General features: G+C 39.9%; 1 protein-coding gene across 2 annotated transcripts in view; it reads left to right on the top strand.

Annotated features, from left to right (window-relative positions):
- Positions 1-1,191: 1,191 nt before the first annotated feature.
- Positions 1,192-17,446, top strand: part of ZFHX4 (zinc finger homeobox 4) — a 153,435-nt gene continuing 137,180 nt past the window's right edge. For both annotated transcript variants that reach the window (XM_054058672.1, XM_054058671.1), the window contains exon 1: positions 1,192-1,462. The gene's annotated coding sequence lies outside the window, so the exon portion shown is untranslated. The remainder of the gene's footprint in view (positions 1,463-17,446) is intronic.

Here is a 17,446-nt window from a genome sequence, read left to right as displayed (position 1 = left end):
GAAAATATTTGTAGAAGATTCTGATTTATAATGACATCTGTACATTTTACCCTAGTTTTCATCATAATAATCCCCCCCTTCCAAAAATGAAATGTGTCTGGTAAAATGTAGTAGATAAAATATTAATAAAATATCAATACTTGTAGGGAAAGTGGAAGATGATGCATGCATATGTATGAAATCTGTATTGTATGCAAAGAGACTTCCACTGGGCTGATATTTACTTCAATTTGATAATGCTGTTTACAGTTGGTATTGTATATTCTGAAAGGTTTTACTTTTTACTTTGTTGGCTTCCCCAAGCAGTTATGTGGCAGCCACCAAATAAGGTGTGTTATGTTTCGTGTGGCCGTGTGTATGTGGAGTGTATGTGCATATGTGTAAATACGATGTAGGATATGAATGCGCGCATGTGTGTGCGTGTGTATGTATATGTAAATAAGTCTATCTTTATCTCTGTATGGGCAGTTTTTCCTTTTCTTGGCTATATTATATGTCCTTTTACAGAGGTATCATGCATTCATTAGCCCATTGCAAACATATAGTTTTCATTAAGTCCCTATTAAAAGAGAGAAAAAGGAAGAAAGACAGAAAGACAGACAGACATGAAGAAATATCTCTCTGATGAAATAATTAATTTCGACCCATTTCTATTAAGTTGCCCAACTGTTAAAAGAGAAAGTCTGCCATATCCTCCCCCCCCCCCCTTTTTTTTTTTTAATTTTCCCTGGCCGTCTACTCCGTGTGCCTCTGCGTGTGTCTGTGTTACTAATGAAGTTTGCAGACTTGTGTTTGTATCCACGAGCTCCTTTTCTGCTGCCCCTTCTCCGGGCTGCCTCTGTGGCTCCCGCAGCCCCGGCAGCCGCGGCAGCTTCAGCTTCCCCGGCTCTGGGGCTGCGCGTCATTTGCAGCCCGGAGAATGTTGATCACCTCACTAATTACACCTCTCCCTCTCCTCTCCCCTCTCCTTTCCCTCGCTCTCCCTCTCCCCCTCTCTCTCTCTCTCTCTCTCTCCTCTCTCTCTCTCTCTTCTCTCTCTCTCTCTCTCTCTCTCTCTCTCATTCCCAGAGTGCATATCGGGAATAGACACACAAAGACATGCGCACTCAACTTAATCAGCCATTTTTTTAAACAGGGCTAAAACGATAATAATTAGCAGAATAAAGACATATCGGATTTTCATTTCCTTTCCTCCTTTTCCCAACCCCTTCACAACCAAACAGCGAGACCGCGGTCGGCACATGCTTTAACAACTCCCGGACCCCAAAGGACCGCTCCATGCCCCCCACTTCTTGCTCAATCATTTTTATTTTCACCCAATAAAGTTGGAGGATTATTTTTTTTTATTATTTTTTTAATGAACCTTCTCTCGTTTACTTGGATGTGATCAGCTGTTAAGTAAATAAAGCAAAACAAAAAAGAGAGGCGAAGATCCAGTAGGAACTGCGAGGGGAAATGGAAAGTAAGTTTTTTCTTTAACTTTTATTGAGTAGTTTGTGTTAAATTTAGGTCGAGTATCGATTATCTTTCCAGGCTGATCTTGCACAATCTTTGATATTTCGCTCTCGCTCTCTCTCTCTCTCCCTCTCTCTGTGCCTCTTTCTCTCTCTCTCACATACACACACACACTCACATCCCCAGATCCCATGTATCTCTCCCCTCTCCCTCTCCCCCCTTTTTCTGCCTGTTTCCCCATTTTTAGGTACAGTATTTGCTCTCATTGGGGAAGGAGGGGCTGCTTTTTCCCTTTCTCTTCTTTTTTTCTCTCTCTCCCTTTCTCTTTTATTCCGGGGGATACGATTTGTTTGTGTATTTTTTTTTTTGTTTTGTTTTTGTTTTGGTTTAGAGCTGTGGGTTTGGGTTTCTTTCTCTTTCTGGCTGTAACTTTCGGATTAAGTGGAGGACCCTGCTCAGTTTGCAGAAGAGGTTCGGGGGATGCCCCCCACTTTTTATTTCGCTCTTTTTTTTGTATGGAGCTCGGGGAGGGGGGGAATACTGTCAGATTAGGCAAGACGTTACGGCTGTCAGAAGTCATCACCCTTCAGACCTCGCACTCTCGTTTCGCAGCTCGGTTCCCCCCTAAAACTTTGAGGTGCTCGGAGGCGCATTCCGCTCTCCCACTCTCCTCCCCATCTCCACCTCCCTCTCGGACTCCCAAACTTTCACTTTCGGGCTGGGGGAGGTGGGATGCCAGCAAGACAACGGGGACCCTGACTGTGTATACAGAGGGTGGTGTGGGGTGCTTTCCCCCCCCAGCCCCCCCCCGCCCCCCTTTTATGTTGCAGGTAGGTTTCTCAGGAGCAGAGGCAGCCGTGCGGGTGCGAGTGTATGTGTGTGCGCGCAGGCGATCGCGCCGCTGGCTGCCGTCTCTGGCAGCAGGAGGACGAGGAGCCCGTTAGGAGCGCTCCCTGCCTCCGGCCCTGCCGCCGGGGATGCTCGGATGCTGCTGCCCTGGAGCCCCCCGCATCCCCGCCGCGCCTGGGAAAGGCTCCTCGCGGCCAGAGCCGCTTCCTTTCTGAGATCTTTGAAAAGGAAGGGGGGGATGGTTGTTTTGCAGGACAGTGTGTCTATTTATTTTTTTTTTTCCCTAAACCTCAACTAAGGTGTTTAAAACAACAACAAGGAAAAAAGAAAAAGAAAAAAAAAACCCAAACAAAACCCACACACAAAAAAATCCCAGCCAACCAAAAAAAAAAAAAAAAATGCTTATAAACAGCGAGAAGGCAGCTCGGTTCCTGCTTTAACTGCTCGTGCCAGAATCAAGTGCATCCCTTCCCATCACGACAGCTAATGGCAGACGCGTCCCTGCTCCCCCCTCTCGCCTAACATGAAATTTTCTGCAAAAATGCTAATAAACTTTCCCCCCCATCCGATGCCAACTTACTGTGTTTCCCTTCCACTCCTTCCTTCCTGCATCTTCTTCACTCCCCGCTCCCCCCAGCCTCCCCAGCAGCGGCAGCAGAAAACGCACGGGTTGGTATTTCTTTTGTTACCTGGGAGCCGTCGGGCCGGGGGTCTCTCAATCGGCTGCTTAGGGCACTGGGTCCAACCGAGAGAGGAGGCACATCAGTAGGGTTCAGCCTGTTTCACCTCAGCGCCGTCCCGAGGAGGCTTTAGCCACCATTCAATAACACACCCTCCTCCTCCTCCTCTTCCTCCTTAGGTACCAAGGCAGAGATCGCAAACATAACACCCCCCACCCCCCCAAAAAAAAAAAAAAAAAAAAAAAAAGCCCAACCAAAAGACAACTTGCCAGGCTGAAGATGGTGGATTTACATTAAGCCAGACACAGGCAGGTTCACTCAGAAAGTCTGACCATCCCGTTTTCTGACAGTTGTATTTCCTCGGCTCCATTCCGTCCTCCTCTTTTTTTTTTTTTTTTTTCCTTTTTTTTCCTTTTTTTTTTTTTTCATCAAAAAAAAATCTTTTTATTACCCTTGTTCCGTTTTTAATCAAGGATTATGTAGTTGGCAGGAGGAGGTCGAGAAAGAGAGTGGAAAGAGAGGGCTCTGGTGCTTTTGGGGTGGTTGCTGTGTGGTTGTTGGCTTTTTTTTTTTTTGATGGTGTATTTTTTTTTTTTTTTTCCAATTGCGCTTCCCCTGGATTTGCAGTGGCTCGATCCTTAGGAGCGGTGGTGGAGTGTTTAAAAAGATCATATGTAGCATTATATTTTTAGTTTGGTGGTGGATGGATGGAAGAGGTAGTGAGAAGCCTTTGCAGCCCTGCCTGTTGTTGGTTAGATTGAGGCAGAGACTTGGCTGCGATTGGGACGCGACTGTGACATGGGCATCGATCGCTTCCATTGAGAGCAATGCAAAAACACAGCCTGGGTATGTAACACTCTCAGTGCCATCAACACTTGTTTTACTTTATATTTACTGGCAAAACTGACAGAACGATCCGGAGTGTTTTTCTTTGAAATAAGGAATACAAACATTTGGATGGGAAGGTGCACAAAGAAGATTGTGGAAATAAACGGGGGGTTGAAGGTTGTGGGGTGTGGTGGTGGGGAGAGCCTTAACCATCATTGCTCCACTTCCTATTCAACTGACTGTATTTAAGGAGTTTCTCTCTTTTCTCGACTGGGAGATCCTACTAAACTGGTTGAAATGAAAAAAAAAAAAAAAATCAGACAATGAACCTTGAGGGAATATCTGCTAGTTTTCAGGGTTTGCGGTTTCAGCCGGTAGAAAGGTACACGAAATAAAAGATGGCTAGCCAGCTGTTTTAACCTCTTGCACCTGGCTCCAGAGCTGGGGCTCACCAGGATTATTCAGTTATTCGTGCTATCTGTGCTTGAATATTTATAGTGTACGATCTAGAGATCCACACAGTGCATTGTAGCATCTCTTTATCCTTTAGTTGTGGGCTTTTTGGACTTCGTCAACATAAACATGTATTCAATAGTTTTCATTTTTATGATAATGAACATAGAGGGTCAATGAAATATAGAGGGAAAAGTCATAAATCTGCAAAAGTGAAACCTACCCAAGGAACAAAGAAAGGTCAGGTAAACCATCTGTGTAAGTCACAGTAATAGTACCTGCTGTTTGGTTTATGCAGGGATACTGCTTTATTATTTTCTAAAATGAAACCTTTCCGAAAGATCAAGCTAAAACTAAAGGAAAGCTGTGGAGGTGATAAATGGCATTGCGAGCATCTTTCAGAATAGAGAGATGGTTTTGTTCCTTGATTTTTGAGTAGTTTAGGTTTATTTGTGAAGATGGTGCACCAGAGAAGAACATATAAAGGGGGGTGAGAAAAATCACTGTTTAATATTGCAGAATTTACTGCTTCCATTCTGACCATGAGCCTAAATTTACACAGTGAAATTTGATTATCTCTAATAACAATATTAGGTCCTGCACTGGATGGATGAGAATTGAGGTGGTTTTGTTGATTGCAAGGGTTTAATGTTGCATTTCAGAATCTGATGTGGTTTAGCCTCCCTTCCATTAACTGGAAAACCCCTGAGGTTTTACAATTATTTCTTAAAGATAATACATTTAAGATTGCATTGGTAGGCTGAAGAAAAGTCATAAAGGCAAGAAGGGAAGCCCTTAATAACTCTTGAGATTCAGACATGTTCAGCAGTTAGATTGGCTCTGACTTCACCAAGGGTCGACAATGTGTCATTTCCATGAAGCCAAATTGCCCTCTGCCTATATGATATTAATGTGCAAATCAATATTTCAGGGATTAAATTTCCCTTCTTCATTTTTTATGGTTTCTACCTCAATAAGTCTCAAGTCTATTAGAAGAGGCTGGATGATTTAAAATCTTTCACTGCAGAATGGCTTGTCGTAGCCTTGTTTCACAGACCGCTTTTGGATTTTCGTTATAAAAGACTAAAGGCATTCCAAAGAAGTTGATAGTCAATATAGGGACATGCTCACTGTTGTAAAGCCCTTGTTCGATTAAGAGCTAAAAAGGTATTGAAAATATAATATATATGTTTATATAATATATATACATTCTACTGCTTTAAAAATATTGTGTTAATCACCTATTGATTTATTTCAAAATCAATTGAAGCTCCTTTCTTATTAGTGATTTGTTCAGCATTCTTCAGCCTTGTTGTTAATTTTCTTAAACAGCATGCATGAATTAATCTGCTGGTAGAATATGTTTTGGGTTTTCTTCGAGGCATATTTAAAACCAGGCATTTTTACCTATTTAAGCTAAGTGGTGTGAACAGTTTAGTCTTGTGGGGAGAGCCAGGGCACTGTTTTCTGCACTCTGGATTCAGCATTGTTTTAATGAAGCTGAGGGGTGTTTTGTAAATATTTTATGATTTCTGTTCAGATGCTTATCATCAGCTATGTTTATTAAGAGTTTCCATTGAATATTCAGGATCGGTTAAAAATTAAAATGGAGCTATCTGATCTGGAAGGAAACAATACATGACAGAAAATCCAGGTCAAAATATGAGGTTGTGACTTTATCACATAATCTTGGGAAGGCCCTACTGTCTATCATTTAGTATTGTTTTATAGTCTTAGACCATCTGGACCAAGTTCCGCACAGCTGCATGAATTTCATATGTGATAGAACATTTTTTCCATTCAGTGTGAAATGTTCCTTCCTAAAAACGTACACCAGACTCGCTTAATTTAGTCTGCTAAAAGAAATGCACATGAAAAAGGACAAAAGGCTCTTTAATCTCTGCAAGCTGTTTGTTTTTCTTCAAGATTCCTGTCTGTTTGGGTTTGAAAAGTCATGTTTATTGAGCAGATGATTCTGAGGTGTGACATTAAAATAATATATGATTTTTTGTGCTAGTTTCTGCTCTCCACTTAATTTGCAGAACTACTTTTTATGCCTGTCAAAACACAGGGTTAATCTATTCTTATTTACAATTAATCTCAATAAAATTAATCTTAACTATGCCTTAGTCAGTAGCTTAAAATATCTAATTATATTCAATTAACTGCTGTCATAGTAATTAACACTGCTTAATTGCCTCTGCATATATTTATGTAAAGCTCATTAGTTACTGCTTGCTCTTTTTTTCCTTTTCTCATTTCCATTCTTGTGGTTCTGAGAGCACTGACTTAAAACTCAGTCCAGTTTTTGACAATCTGGGTCTTGAAGAACCTGTGACAATAGCAATATATGTGTTTGTAACCTGTTATGTGGGTAAATATTTGTGTTTTCATACGTAAAAAGGGTAGCAGAGCTGGGTGTGTAAAGAACTTCCAGTCCAGCTTCTCCCCCCTGCCCCTTTCTCCTACCCCAACACATACAAAATTGTTTTCTAACCTTATTGATAGAAATATGAGAATCCAGGTTAAGCTTTGTGTTTATAAATGAAGAGCTTTTCTGCATCTGCCTTAGGGCTGTACCCAGAAGGCAGAGCTTTGCTGCTCCAAATTCATTCAAAGGGTTAAAGACTTGGCCAAGGTTCAAACTGAGAAGCGCCCAGGGAAAGTGCATGTGAATATGTACAAGTTTCATGTAATTAGTGCTTAATTATATTAACATATGCAAATTGTCAACTTAGGAGCTTGTTGAGCTGGCAAAGATCAGTCAAGCACAATTGCTGTATTGTTCTGAAACAATAATGGATTTCAAGTTGGATTGTGAAAACACATAACTAGCTATCTAATTTAACTCATACCATGGTGAAATTTCATTAGTCTCCATGGAGACTGGTTTAATTGTGCTGACTAATGTTCTGGGCTGCAGAATGTCCTAAAAAGAAAGCGTTGTTTGCCTAATCCACCTTACAATGACACTTGTTTGTACATGTTTCCCTTGTGTGAGAATTTGCATATGCAAATAAATAGTTTCTCTGCCCCATTTGTCATGGCTGTTCATTACCCATGAAGAGGACATTGTTACTAGGCTGTTACTGAGTCTCCCAAGACAGGATAGTGTCAACCAGTCCAGCCACATTCTTTCATAATTTGTTTCTGATTAATAGACCAGAGTGAGGCTCATTCTATTCAGGCCTCTGCAAAGGGAAGGTCAGTTCTGTCACTGAAAAGAGTTTCCGCAGCAACTGAAGTTTTTTCTCCCCCCACTTCCCTCCCGCTTTGGCCAAAATAATCATATTTAAAATAATGTATTCTCGCTCTAAGGAATACCTCCACTAATAATCTCTAGTTTCCTAAAGCAAAAGATAGGAAAATAAAGGAGATTCTGGTATTGGAATATTAATCCTGTTTTTGACAGAAAGGTAAACTGATATAATTGCTTTTCAGTCGAAGGAATGGGGGTTTATACAAGTGTGAAAGCATCGGAAAAGGATTAGCATTTTTTTGCATAATGAAAAGCTCTGTTGAATAGGGCACTGAATGGTTGACTGAATGACTGAGATGAAAGGAAGATGAAAATGCAGGCTCCTCTTTCTTTATGCCTATGTTCGGCTCTCCCTAAAGTTATGTTTGTCCAAGACTTGAGAAAACAAGCAGAAGCTCGGATTTCAGCAACTTGCTAAGATGCCCCGAGTTTCCATCATCACGTGAAGTAATATGTATGAAAGTAGTGCAGCCAAAGGATGAGAAACACAGGTTTGTATGGAGGGGAGCTCCAGGAACATGACTGGCAAACCAAATATTGACTATCGGGTATCAAGGATTCCCAGCACTTTGCTTGGGGGAAAGATAGAGGGAGGAGGGGGTCCGGCAGGGAGGGAAGGAGCTATTTTAAAAGTTGCCAGTGGAAATTATGCATCGATGCATGATAATCTAATAAAATTTGGTATTCAAGGAAGAAGGGTTTAGTCAATATCTGTTATAATTATTAAACTATTTCTCTTTTGGAAAAAGTTATGAATTCTGACTCAGTGCTAAGTGTTTAAGTGGTATAGAAGCCTTGCTGGGGAAAAAATTACTCTTTTCATTTGGCTTTGAAAATAGAGAAAGCTTACCAAAAAGAAAATTTATACATGGACATAAGAAGCAGGGCTTTTGGCGTGCCTGCATCTGTGCATTCAGATTGTTTAAAACGTTTGGATTTGGATAGATTCAGGTGACAAGGAGGGCCCCAGCCTCCTTCTGCAATAAGTGCTAGCCCCCACTGACTTCACCCGGAGGAGGATCAGGCCCCCAGACAGGGCTGCAACTGGTTAGCTGTTGACAATGTGATCAGTGCTTCTAATTATGTTCTCTCAACAGTAATTAGGGCAGTTAAAATACCATAAGTGTTGAGCCACTTTTGAAAGTGGGAAGTGGTTCTTTTGTACATATGTAAATCAAATGCAGTGTGAATAATTATTTGTACGTATGCATATTAAATAACCTCTCTTTTTTTCAGGTCAACATAATTACTGATTTACAGCTCCTGTGGAAAACTGTTGGTAGTTAGACTAAATACTAACTTGTTTGGGGGGTCCTCTTCTAGTTTGCAGAACACTTATTGGTAAATGCTTGCTGGTTCAGCATTGGTCTCGATTTGATAATATTTAAACAGTTAGGGATGCCTCTAAGAAATTAGGATTACTTATGGATAAATGAAATAAAACTGTAAATGCAGAAAGTGCTTGGTAAGAATATAAGTCACAAAAATTCTCTCTTGTAAGACAAAGTCAAAGACTTTCTATGGGGATTCAGAATGTTTTACTGCTAACTTTATGAAATTCCTGAAAACTTCTTTTAAAGGAACATGCTTAGGGGGTATTCTTTCATTCTGGGAACAGTTTATTAGTGTATTTCCATAAGAAAAATGTGTTAATTTAAAAAATAAATTCATTTATATTTTAAAATATTGTTAACCAAGCGCCATGTGTTGTCTCTGGCAAAGTTCCAGCCACTGTAGAACTGGATAACACATGGGTTAATAATAACTTATGTGATGTCTGCATTCTTACTGAATGGGCAGAAACCCAGCACACTGAGATACTGGGATTCAGGATTTTACTGAATAAGATGTAACGCAGTATATATTTATGTGCACAGATGGAAGAAACTCAGAGATACGTATCAGTGGCTTTTACATATTAGGTAAAACAAACCTAGTAGGTTCTGTTTGGTAGTTAAGATTTGTTGGTTTTGAAAGGGTCAGTATGCACGTTTACTGATAGCAGAATTCAGCAGACCTGTAGATGTAAACTTGTTTTGCATAAATAAGGACAGCACGTTTAGACTTTTACATATTACTCTATTCCTTTTTCAATAGTCACTGTAGTGCTTTTATACCAGTATTTTCATTATTACTGCAGCTTTTGCTGAGTTCCCAATTTAGCCAAAAAACTTTGTATCAGACTGAAATATGGCAGTCTTGCTGAGGAACGACTTTTTCTGCTTAAACAAAATATTCTGAGGAATGGTTTAACTTTTATATGATCAAAATAAAAGTTTGCTATATTGAGATGCTCTTTTATATGTTCACATAACTCAGAATCAGCATTTGGTTTTTTTTTTTTGAGAGAGATTTTAAAGATAATTTATTCAAATTATATTTTATTTGTTTCCAGTACTATTGAGAAGAATGTTAAATATGCCCAGAAACTGGGATCTCTTTACAGACAAATCTAGCAGACTCTCACAGTGATCTGATAGGCTGTACCAGCTCCTAAGAAGGTGTTACAGTCCTTCAGGTCAATAGTTCACCAACTAAAGGATGTATGTGAGAGACCATGGTGACTCTGAAAACAAACATTTACCATATTGGCTGCGTTGGTGTCTGCAGAACAAGCGGTGAATACAGTAGGTGTACATCTAAAATTGTATTTAAATAGGCAAACGTTCTGCTTCTGAAACAAAGAAATCCTTACAAAATGCCTGTGTTGATGTGAGACTAGGACACATAAATTCGAAAGAACTGGGTTCTACCCATTCACACAAAACTAGATTAACAATAAATGATTTCAGAGGAGTAAGATGGGTGAAAAACTGGCAAGGAATAATTTTGATATTTGTAGAAAAAGAATCAGGTCTTTAGTTAGCATTTGATAATAATCCCATAAAATAAAACCTAAAAGGTTTCATCTCCTCTTTTTGCATTACCGTTTCTATTTTTAAGGATTATGTGCTTAGTGCAGAAGTCACCGGAGGGTCTGTAAGAAAGAGGTATTCCAGAAAGGCTGATGGGGGTTTAGTTGTGTTCCTTTCACCAGGTTAACAGCAGTGCTGAGGATCTGGAAGCAGTGGCTGCTGAAGGCTTGCTCCTCCCTGTTTTGTCACCGAGGCTGCCTTATAAATTCACCTAATATGAAATGACAAGGCACCTGTCACTGGGAGTGCTCCAGTGTTTGGGGCATTGATGGAAATCTGGAGTAATCCCAGTTATTTCCAAACTTGTTCCATGAGATGGTAGTGTAACAGATCGGAATAATCTCTTTTTGAAGAATAACAAAAACATAACTTCCTTCTTTCCTCTCAGTTGTTAGGGAGGATATTTTTATTTTTGTTATACTGAGGGCCAGGGATTTTTTTAAGATGAGAGGAGAAAATAAAAGAATCCTTGGATTTGCCAAATGTTACATGATGATTTCAAATCAGGTGGTTTGCCTGTCTGAGAAACCATGGCTGTCCGCTTTCAAATGAGCTTCCCCTTGTTTAATACCTAACACTTTATGTGCCTTCCCCAGTCCAGAAAACAAGGTTCTGAGTGAAAAGTAGCTCCTTGAACAGGGAACTTATTCCTGTGGGTTTCACTCTGATCCTTTTATACTTCTTTATATTGAAATACGGTTATTGATTTTGTTTACAGCACCAAGGGTTTAAATTAAGGAAAATGTAACATTCCTAAAATAAATTATTTAAGAATATGTCAAATGTCACTCTTCAATCCCTTGGTTCCTTTGAGTTTTAAGAACTGCTCACCAAAAAAATCACTATCTTTGCCATTGCAATGAGGCCACCTTTGGGGTGGGAAGTGTCACAACCAACCAGGATCCACCCCGCTGCCGCACAACTGGCTGCTTCCAGGCTTTTTCCAGCATGAGCTACTGATTGCAGTAGGGAGGTGAAACCTGATTTCTCACTGGGTCACCAGCCCGTGCACTGGGAGAGGCATTTCGTCTCCTGTGAAAAGCATCACTGGAGTGATGGCTAAATGGCTAAACCCAACTGGTTTAGCCCGTGGATTTCTCTCTTGCTTGAGTTTCCCCAGCGCTGCCGCTGTCCCCAGTTTTGACTGAGAGCCTTGTGCAAAGTCCAGCACCCCTCTTATCGATTCCCAGGGGTTTGGATCAGGCCCTCGCAAGGAAGAGTGCCATCTACTGAGGCACCCGTCACGATTCAAGCAGCGACGGGTCAGCGTGGCCACCCGGCCCCTTCCCAGAACCACAGGGTGCAGTGTGATGCGGTCACAACTTTCTCTTTTTTCTTTCCCCCGAGTGGGTGTAAATGCAACACAAGGCAATGGAGTAAAAGAAAAAAAATAAAATAAAATAATAGTAGTAGTTAAATATAGCAGCAACTGGGGGAACCTGACAATAACTCAGCTGCTACAGAGTCAATTCAGCCATCTGGAGATTGTGACATGTCCAAAAAGAGCTGAGGGTGGGGAGGAGAACCTTAAAATGAAGGATTTAATTCCATGTTGAAATGTATTCATGCAGGCTGCTGCTTTAATGTTGAACAGCGTAGGTCTCTGAGTGGTTTTGTGCATCAAAGACATACACACGGAAACATCTAGCGTCGTGCTACAATCGGATGTTAATGTTTCCGGACCAGAGCTGTTTGGCCCAGCACTGAGTTTACCGGTTGATATCAGTTTGTTTTTCAATGTTACCGTTATTGTAAAACAGCTTTTTGAGTTGGTTTGAATTTTTTAAATATGTAAAATGGCAGTGATTTATGAACATTCCTGGTTTCAACTGTGGCTGTACAGAACGGTTGAATCTGCTCTCAGCATATTTTTTACATGATTTTAATAACTAGAGGCAAATACACTAGAAATCTTTTAGGTTCATTTAAAAATCTATGCAATTTAAACAAATGCTGAATTGCGTAATGGTTTGTCTGGGAATTACTTAGACTGCACAGCGTAGTAATATTTTATTAGCTGTCATCTGTTTTCTAGGAAGAAAATGGTGATTTTTCTGTTGTGCCTTATGTGAAAACTTGGCACTGAAATGGGACAGCCCCCAAATGTGAATTTCTAAAAAGGTGGGAGAGTAGTTGCCCAAAAAGTGAAGACTTGAGAAAAATTGGGCTGGGTCATTTCTTTCCTGAAATGAAGCAGGGTACAGATTAGGAGCCATTAAGGTTTGCCAGGAGTTGCTGGTCATAGAAGCCTGTTTAAGTGCTCACTGTCAACAAGGAAATCATGGGCAGCACTTAAAGTGGCTCACCTCTGATTTATTCATAAACCTCACACGAGCACTTGGCTTTGTTCTTGCTCTGGTAAGGGGGAACTGATGCCAATAAGAACAGGAATAAAGAGCGTCTTGCATGGTCCAAAAGTGAATAGCACTTTATCTCAAAGCATGACCTCCATTCCCAAGATCTGTTGTGTTACAGTTGACTCCGCTAGATGTGTATTCTCAGATGAATTGCTAGAAGAGGTTACAACAAATATATACTTTGTAAAGCCTCTAGATGTAACAAGAACTGTGTAACTGGAACTTAGGTTCTAACTTGACAGAAAGGTTGCAGTATTCATAGTGAACTGAGAGATTTCCGTTTCAGACAGCGCTTTATGCTGGTGTTTTTAATGTGAGTCAGAAAACAGTATGATTATATGGCTGCGATTCAAGAGAAAATTTTATATTCTTTAAAGAATTCATTTGAGAAATGTATTTTCGTAAAGGCAGACACACAAACACAAAGTAGTTCGGAGACAAAATAAAAAAGAAAAAAAAATTGACTTTGTTTATAGGCATATTTGATTGCTGCTGCTTTATTTTTGTTTCTCTAAAAAAGGCAAAGTAGTGCTAGCGGTCCACAATGGGGGAAGGGACCTTTCGAAGACGGTCAACTGCCATGTTTGCACTGGGGCAGAGGTTGAGTACAGTTACTTAAATCCCCAGAGAAACATTTAGTTAACGCTAGTCTCTTTCTGATCCCGTCTGAGTCTGGTTTTCTTTTCTGCTTTTTAATGAAGTTTGTTTGTTGCTGTGTTTAGGTTAAGTTTTTAAATTGCCTTGCATTTTCACAACAGATTTGACCAAAAGAGTCATAATGGAAGACAGTGATGAGAGTTAATGATATGTCTTTGATAAAGCAGTCCTCGTGTGCAATCTGATCACAGCCATCAGCTCATTTGTCATGGCTGAAGTGAAAATGTCAGGACCAATGAGTGTATCAGTGCTGAAGGGGGCGAAAGGGCTTTTGGAGACACTTTTGTGCTGGGAGTGGGCCATAGCTTAGATGCAGCTCTAGGGAAATACTGGGATTAGCCAACTCTGTGCATAAATCCCTAGCATAACAGAATTAGTTGGGAAAATGAGGTTTGTTAGGGAAAAAAAAAATCTGTAGAAGTATTCTAGACTGCAGCCCAGGAACTATGCAAAACAGTAAGGCATTTTATTGAGATAATTTTAGCAATGTGAATGTACACACATTCCAGCAAAACTCACAATTGGTAGCCAACATTATAACACAACCCATCTTAATGCGTTTAGCATATGTACATGGGTTTGCTTCTAGGAGAAAAAAATGCACTTGAAATAAATATGGTCTTCACAATCTTAAAAGAAGGTTTTCTGAATTTGACACAGTGGAAATGGTTACAACATATTTAAATATGAATTGATGCTGATAGTCTTGTTGCTTGAGTTAGTTCAAATAACAGATAAGGGCAGTCTCCCTGATGCAGACACTTTACTCAGGAGGTGTAATTCATACTATGGGAGAATATTGACTGCCAAAGTGGGATCCTGGTGTGACTAGCCTCTTCTTTCTTTGACTAGTCTGTACAGCATGCTTCTGAAGAATATCGCAGTAGGCAGATGTAGGGTAACCTATTGTATACGCCTGCCTCACCATTATTGCAAATGTACATTTTTTAGACCTACCAAGATTTAATAGGCCTTACATTATTTTTTGTTGTTGTTCACATTCACTACAATAACTCTAGATACTCTTGGTGGCCAGTTTCCGTTCTGTATTTTAACTTTGGTAAATTCATGATCTTAATGATATCCTACAGCAATGAATCCTCCTGTCTAATCCCTTTGCCCCCTCATCATCAGGTTTTAATCTGTCACAGTTTAGCTCTCTTGGAAACCTGCTACATGACTTTTGTTAAATCTCATCTTACTTCTTGCTACATACCTAGGAAGAGACGCGTAGTTTTGCCGCTACATTGTCAGTAAGACTACTGAATCTTGATATCTTTGAGCCAGGGATCTTACTTGCCAGACCGATTCAGCTGCTGCGTGTGGAACTGTGTAGGTGTTTAACTAGGTAATCCCATTACCTGAACAATGCCAGTCCAGGTGGAGTGAGCGGGAGTGAGTTATTCCTTCTGCAGTGCGTGGAGTGGTTACTGTGGAATTGTCTGAATAATAGACGTATGTAGATAATTGTCTGCCTAACAACACCAGCTAATAATGGCTATTTGCCTGTGCAAGGAATATTTACCTGTTTTGCTGTACTTCCCATGTGTTTGATATTGTGGAACTGGGGGTGTTTTGACTTCCCAGATCCATGCAGAGGGGGTTCTGCAGACTGCCGGTGCTGGGCTGACAGCAATTTTTCCTTTGTCTTGTGATGCTATTAGAGGTGCTGCTGCAAATTTATCATCTTTCCTTTGAATTTAATGGAAGGCTGAGATGAAAATTAAGTTGGGTACTGGCTCCATTGTGTCGCTGATCCAGTAGCTGCCACCATTGCAAGGCCTTTGAAACAGAGCTGAGCACGATGGAGGGTGGCACTGAGGCTCGCTGTGCTCGGGCTTGTAAGTGTGTCTGTGTTACTACCGTGCGCTGCACAGTGTTTGTCCACGGTGGAAAGCTCTTGCTTCCTTTTCCTTTCCCCAAACTTTGGCATAAGTTTGGGAACAGGCAGAAGGTATTCTGATTGGAGGGGGTGGGAAGCAGTGGATGTGTAGCAGAGCCTTAGGCTGTGACTCAGATACCAGGTATCGCCTCTGGGAACGAGGCTTCCTCGCAGCGGGCTTGCAGCTAGCATGTGAAACTCCCTTTTGTGGTCACGGGCTTCAGGCCCATGGTCCTTCTGGGCCTTCTCATGTTGTGAACATGGCCACAGGGACTGAAGATACCAGGTAACCTCCAGTCTGGTATAGAAATGTGTAATAAAGCTGCAGCCACTAGCCTTTAAACTCCAAACACTTCTCTGTTTGTGTGTCAGTGTGAGTGGCAGCGACAAAGTAATTTATTTAATCTAACTAGTACTTATCGTTGTTAGGAGTCATGTGCAAATTTCTTCCATTTCATGTACAATGAATTGTACTCTTTCAGATCATGTGTTTGTACAACAGGGTTTTTTTTATTATTATTATTTCTATTGATTTACACTATTGAAGTGAAATAACTGATACCTGTTTCCTTCACTTTGGCTGTATATAGTCAAAGAAGCTGATGAGATTCCTCCCTCCCTTCCACAAGCCCTTTAGCTGTTTTAAATGTATAATTATCATTGCATGTCATTTGATAGCAGCACTAATTGCTGCCAACCATTGTCTGTTTGCACTTAATGCTGAAACCTGATCAACATCCTGCTTTGGTTGATGTTTGGTGGTAAACTTTAATTAACTCTTATTGCATTGAAGAAGAGCTCAGTCTCTGTGCTAACTAATCATTTACCTTCATTATGTCCTGACAGCTCCACTTGTTCCTGGTACTAATAGATACACCAGTCAGTAAATAAACCTGCAAACCTTCATGCCTTGAAGTTGTTTCACATTGATATTTTGTTGCTTAAAGTATAGTGTAATGGGGTACAGATAATTATTTCAGTTAGTTTTGTATCTCTGCTTTTCCAGGCACCAATCTCAAATTGCCTTTTTCATGCCAGACAATATAATTTTAATAGTAACTGTAGATTTAAGATAACATTATTCCTTCAGCATGGTTCCGATATACATGCGTCTTTTGAATCAATACAATTAAGCTTGTCTCCTGTTGGAATTCTTGTAATTATTTTTCCTGAAATACTTTTCCTGTAATGATATTGAAGTTAAAGTAATCGGGTTACTGGCAGATCATGTAAAATTCAACTCAAAATTGCTGGCTGCTTGATTTTAATTTGTCTGACATCAAGTTTGTTTGAAAAGGGATAATATGTGGTTAAACCAAGGAGCTTATAATTATGGTTGACATTTGTTTATTTATAATGAAATCTAATTAAAGTTCATACATTTTAAAACACAAAAGTTAATTACTGAATTGCTCACTTCACTTATGCACAGCAGTCAAATTAACTTGCAGAGCAAAAAAAATGACAAAAGACTATGCATAATAAAAACAAAATGCCCAGCTGATCTTGGCAATACAAACCAAATTTGCCATGATAATATTCTAGAAAAAACAAATGCTTTATTAATAACTAAACTGATTAAAAAACATCCTGTATTTTCACTGACACGTCTGGTTTTAATACAGAGTAATATTTAAATATTTAACATGACTTACAATACCCACGGCTTTTTTTTTTTGTCAAATGCATAATTGGAAGAGTCTTGCACCTTGTAACTGTGCTCAAAAGACCGATTGTTTATTTTTTATTTTCATCATCATCTTTCTGAAGTCATTTGGAGTTCTGTCTCCCTGAGAACTGTAATGTTTGCTCAGCTACCTGCCTTGTGATAACTTTTAGCAAGATAATTTCATCTTTTTAGCATGCAAGCAAATTAGTATTAGGCAAACAAAAAGTACTGTAACATTTATTTCACAGCTGGTTTTGAGGCAACAAAGAGATTAAGTGAGTATTGTAGACCCACTTTCACTCCCTATTTATTATTTGTTAGTTTTACAATTTAGTCTTACCTTCCAAATGTGCTGACAGCGTACACCTACAGACTTTAGTAAAATCAGAAAGTTTGTGATAAATCATGCTTTAAAACTTATACTACTTTATTTTACAACATT

The sequence above is a fragment of the Cuculus canorus genome, chromosome 2, assembly GCF_017976375.1.
Source record: "Cuculus canorus isolate bCucCan1 chromosome 2, bCucCan1.pri, whole genome shotgun sequence".
Taxonomy (NCBI): Eukaryota; Metazoa; Chordata; class Aves; order Cuculiformes; family Cuculidae; genus Cuculus; species Cuculus canorus.
The sequence above is the reverse complement of the archived record's forward strand: the minus strand, read 5'-3'. Positions and strand labels throughout refer to the sequence as shown.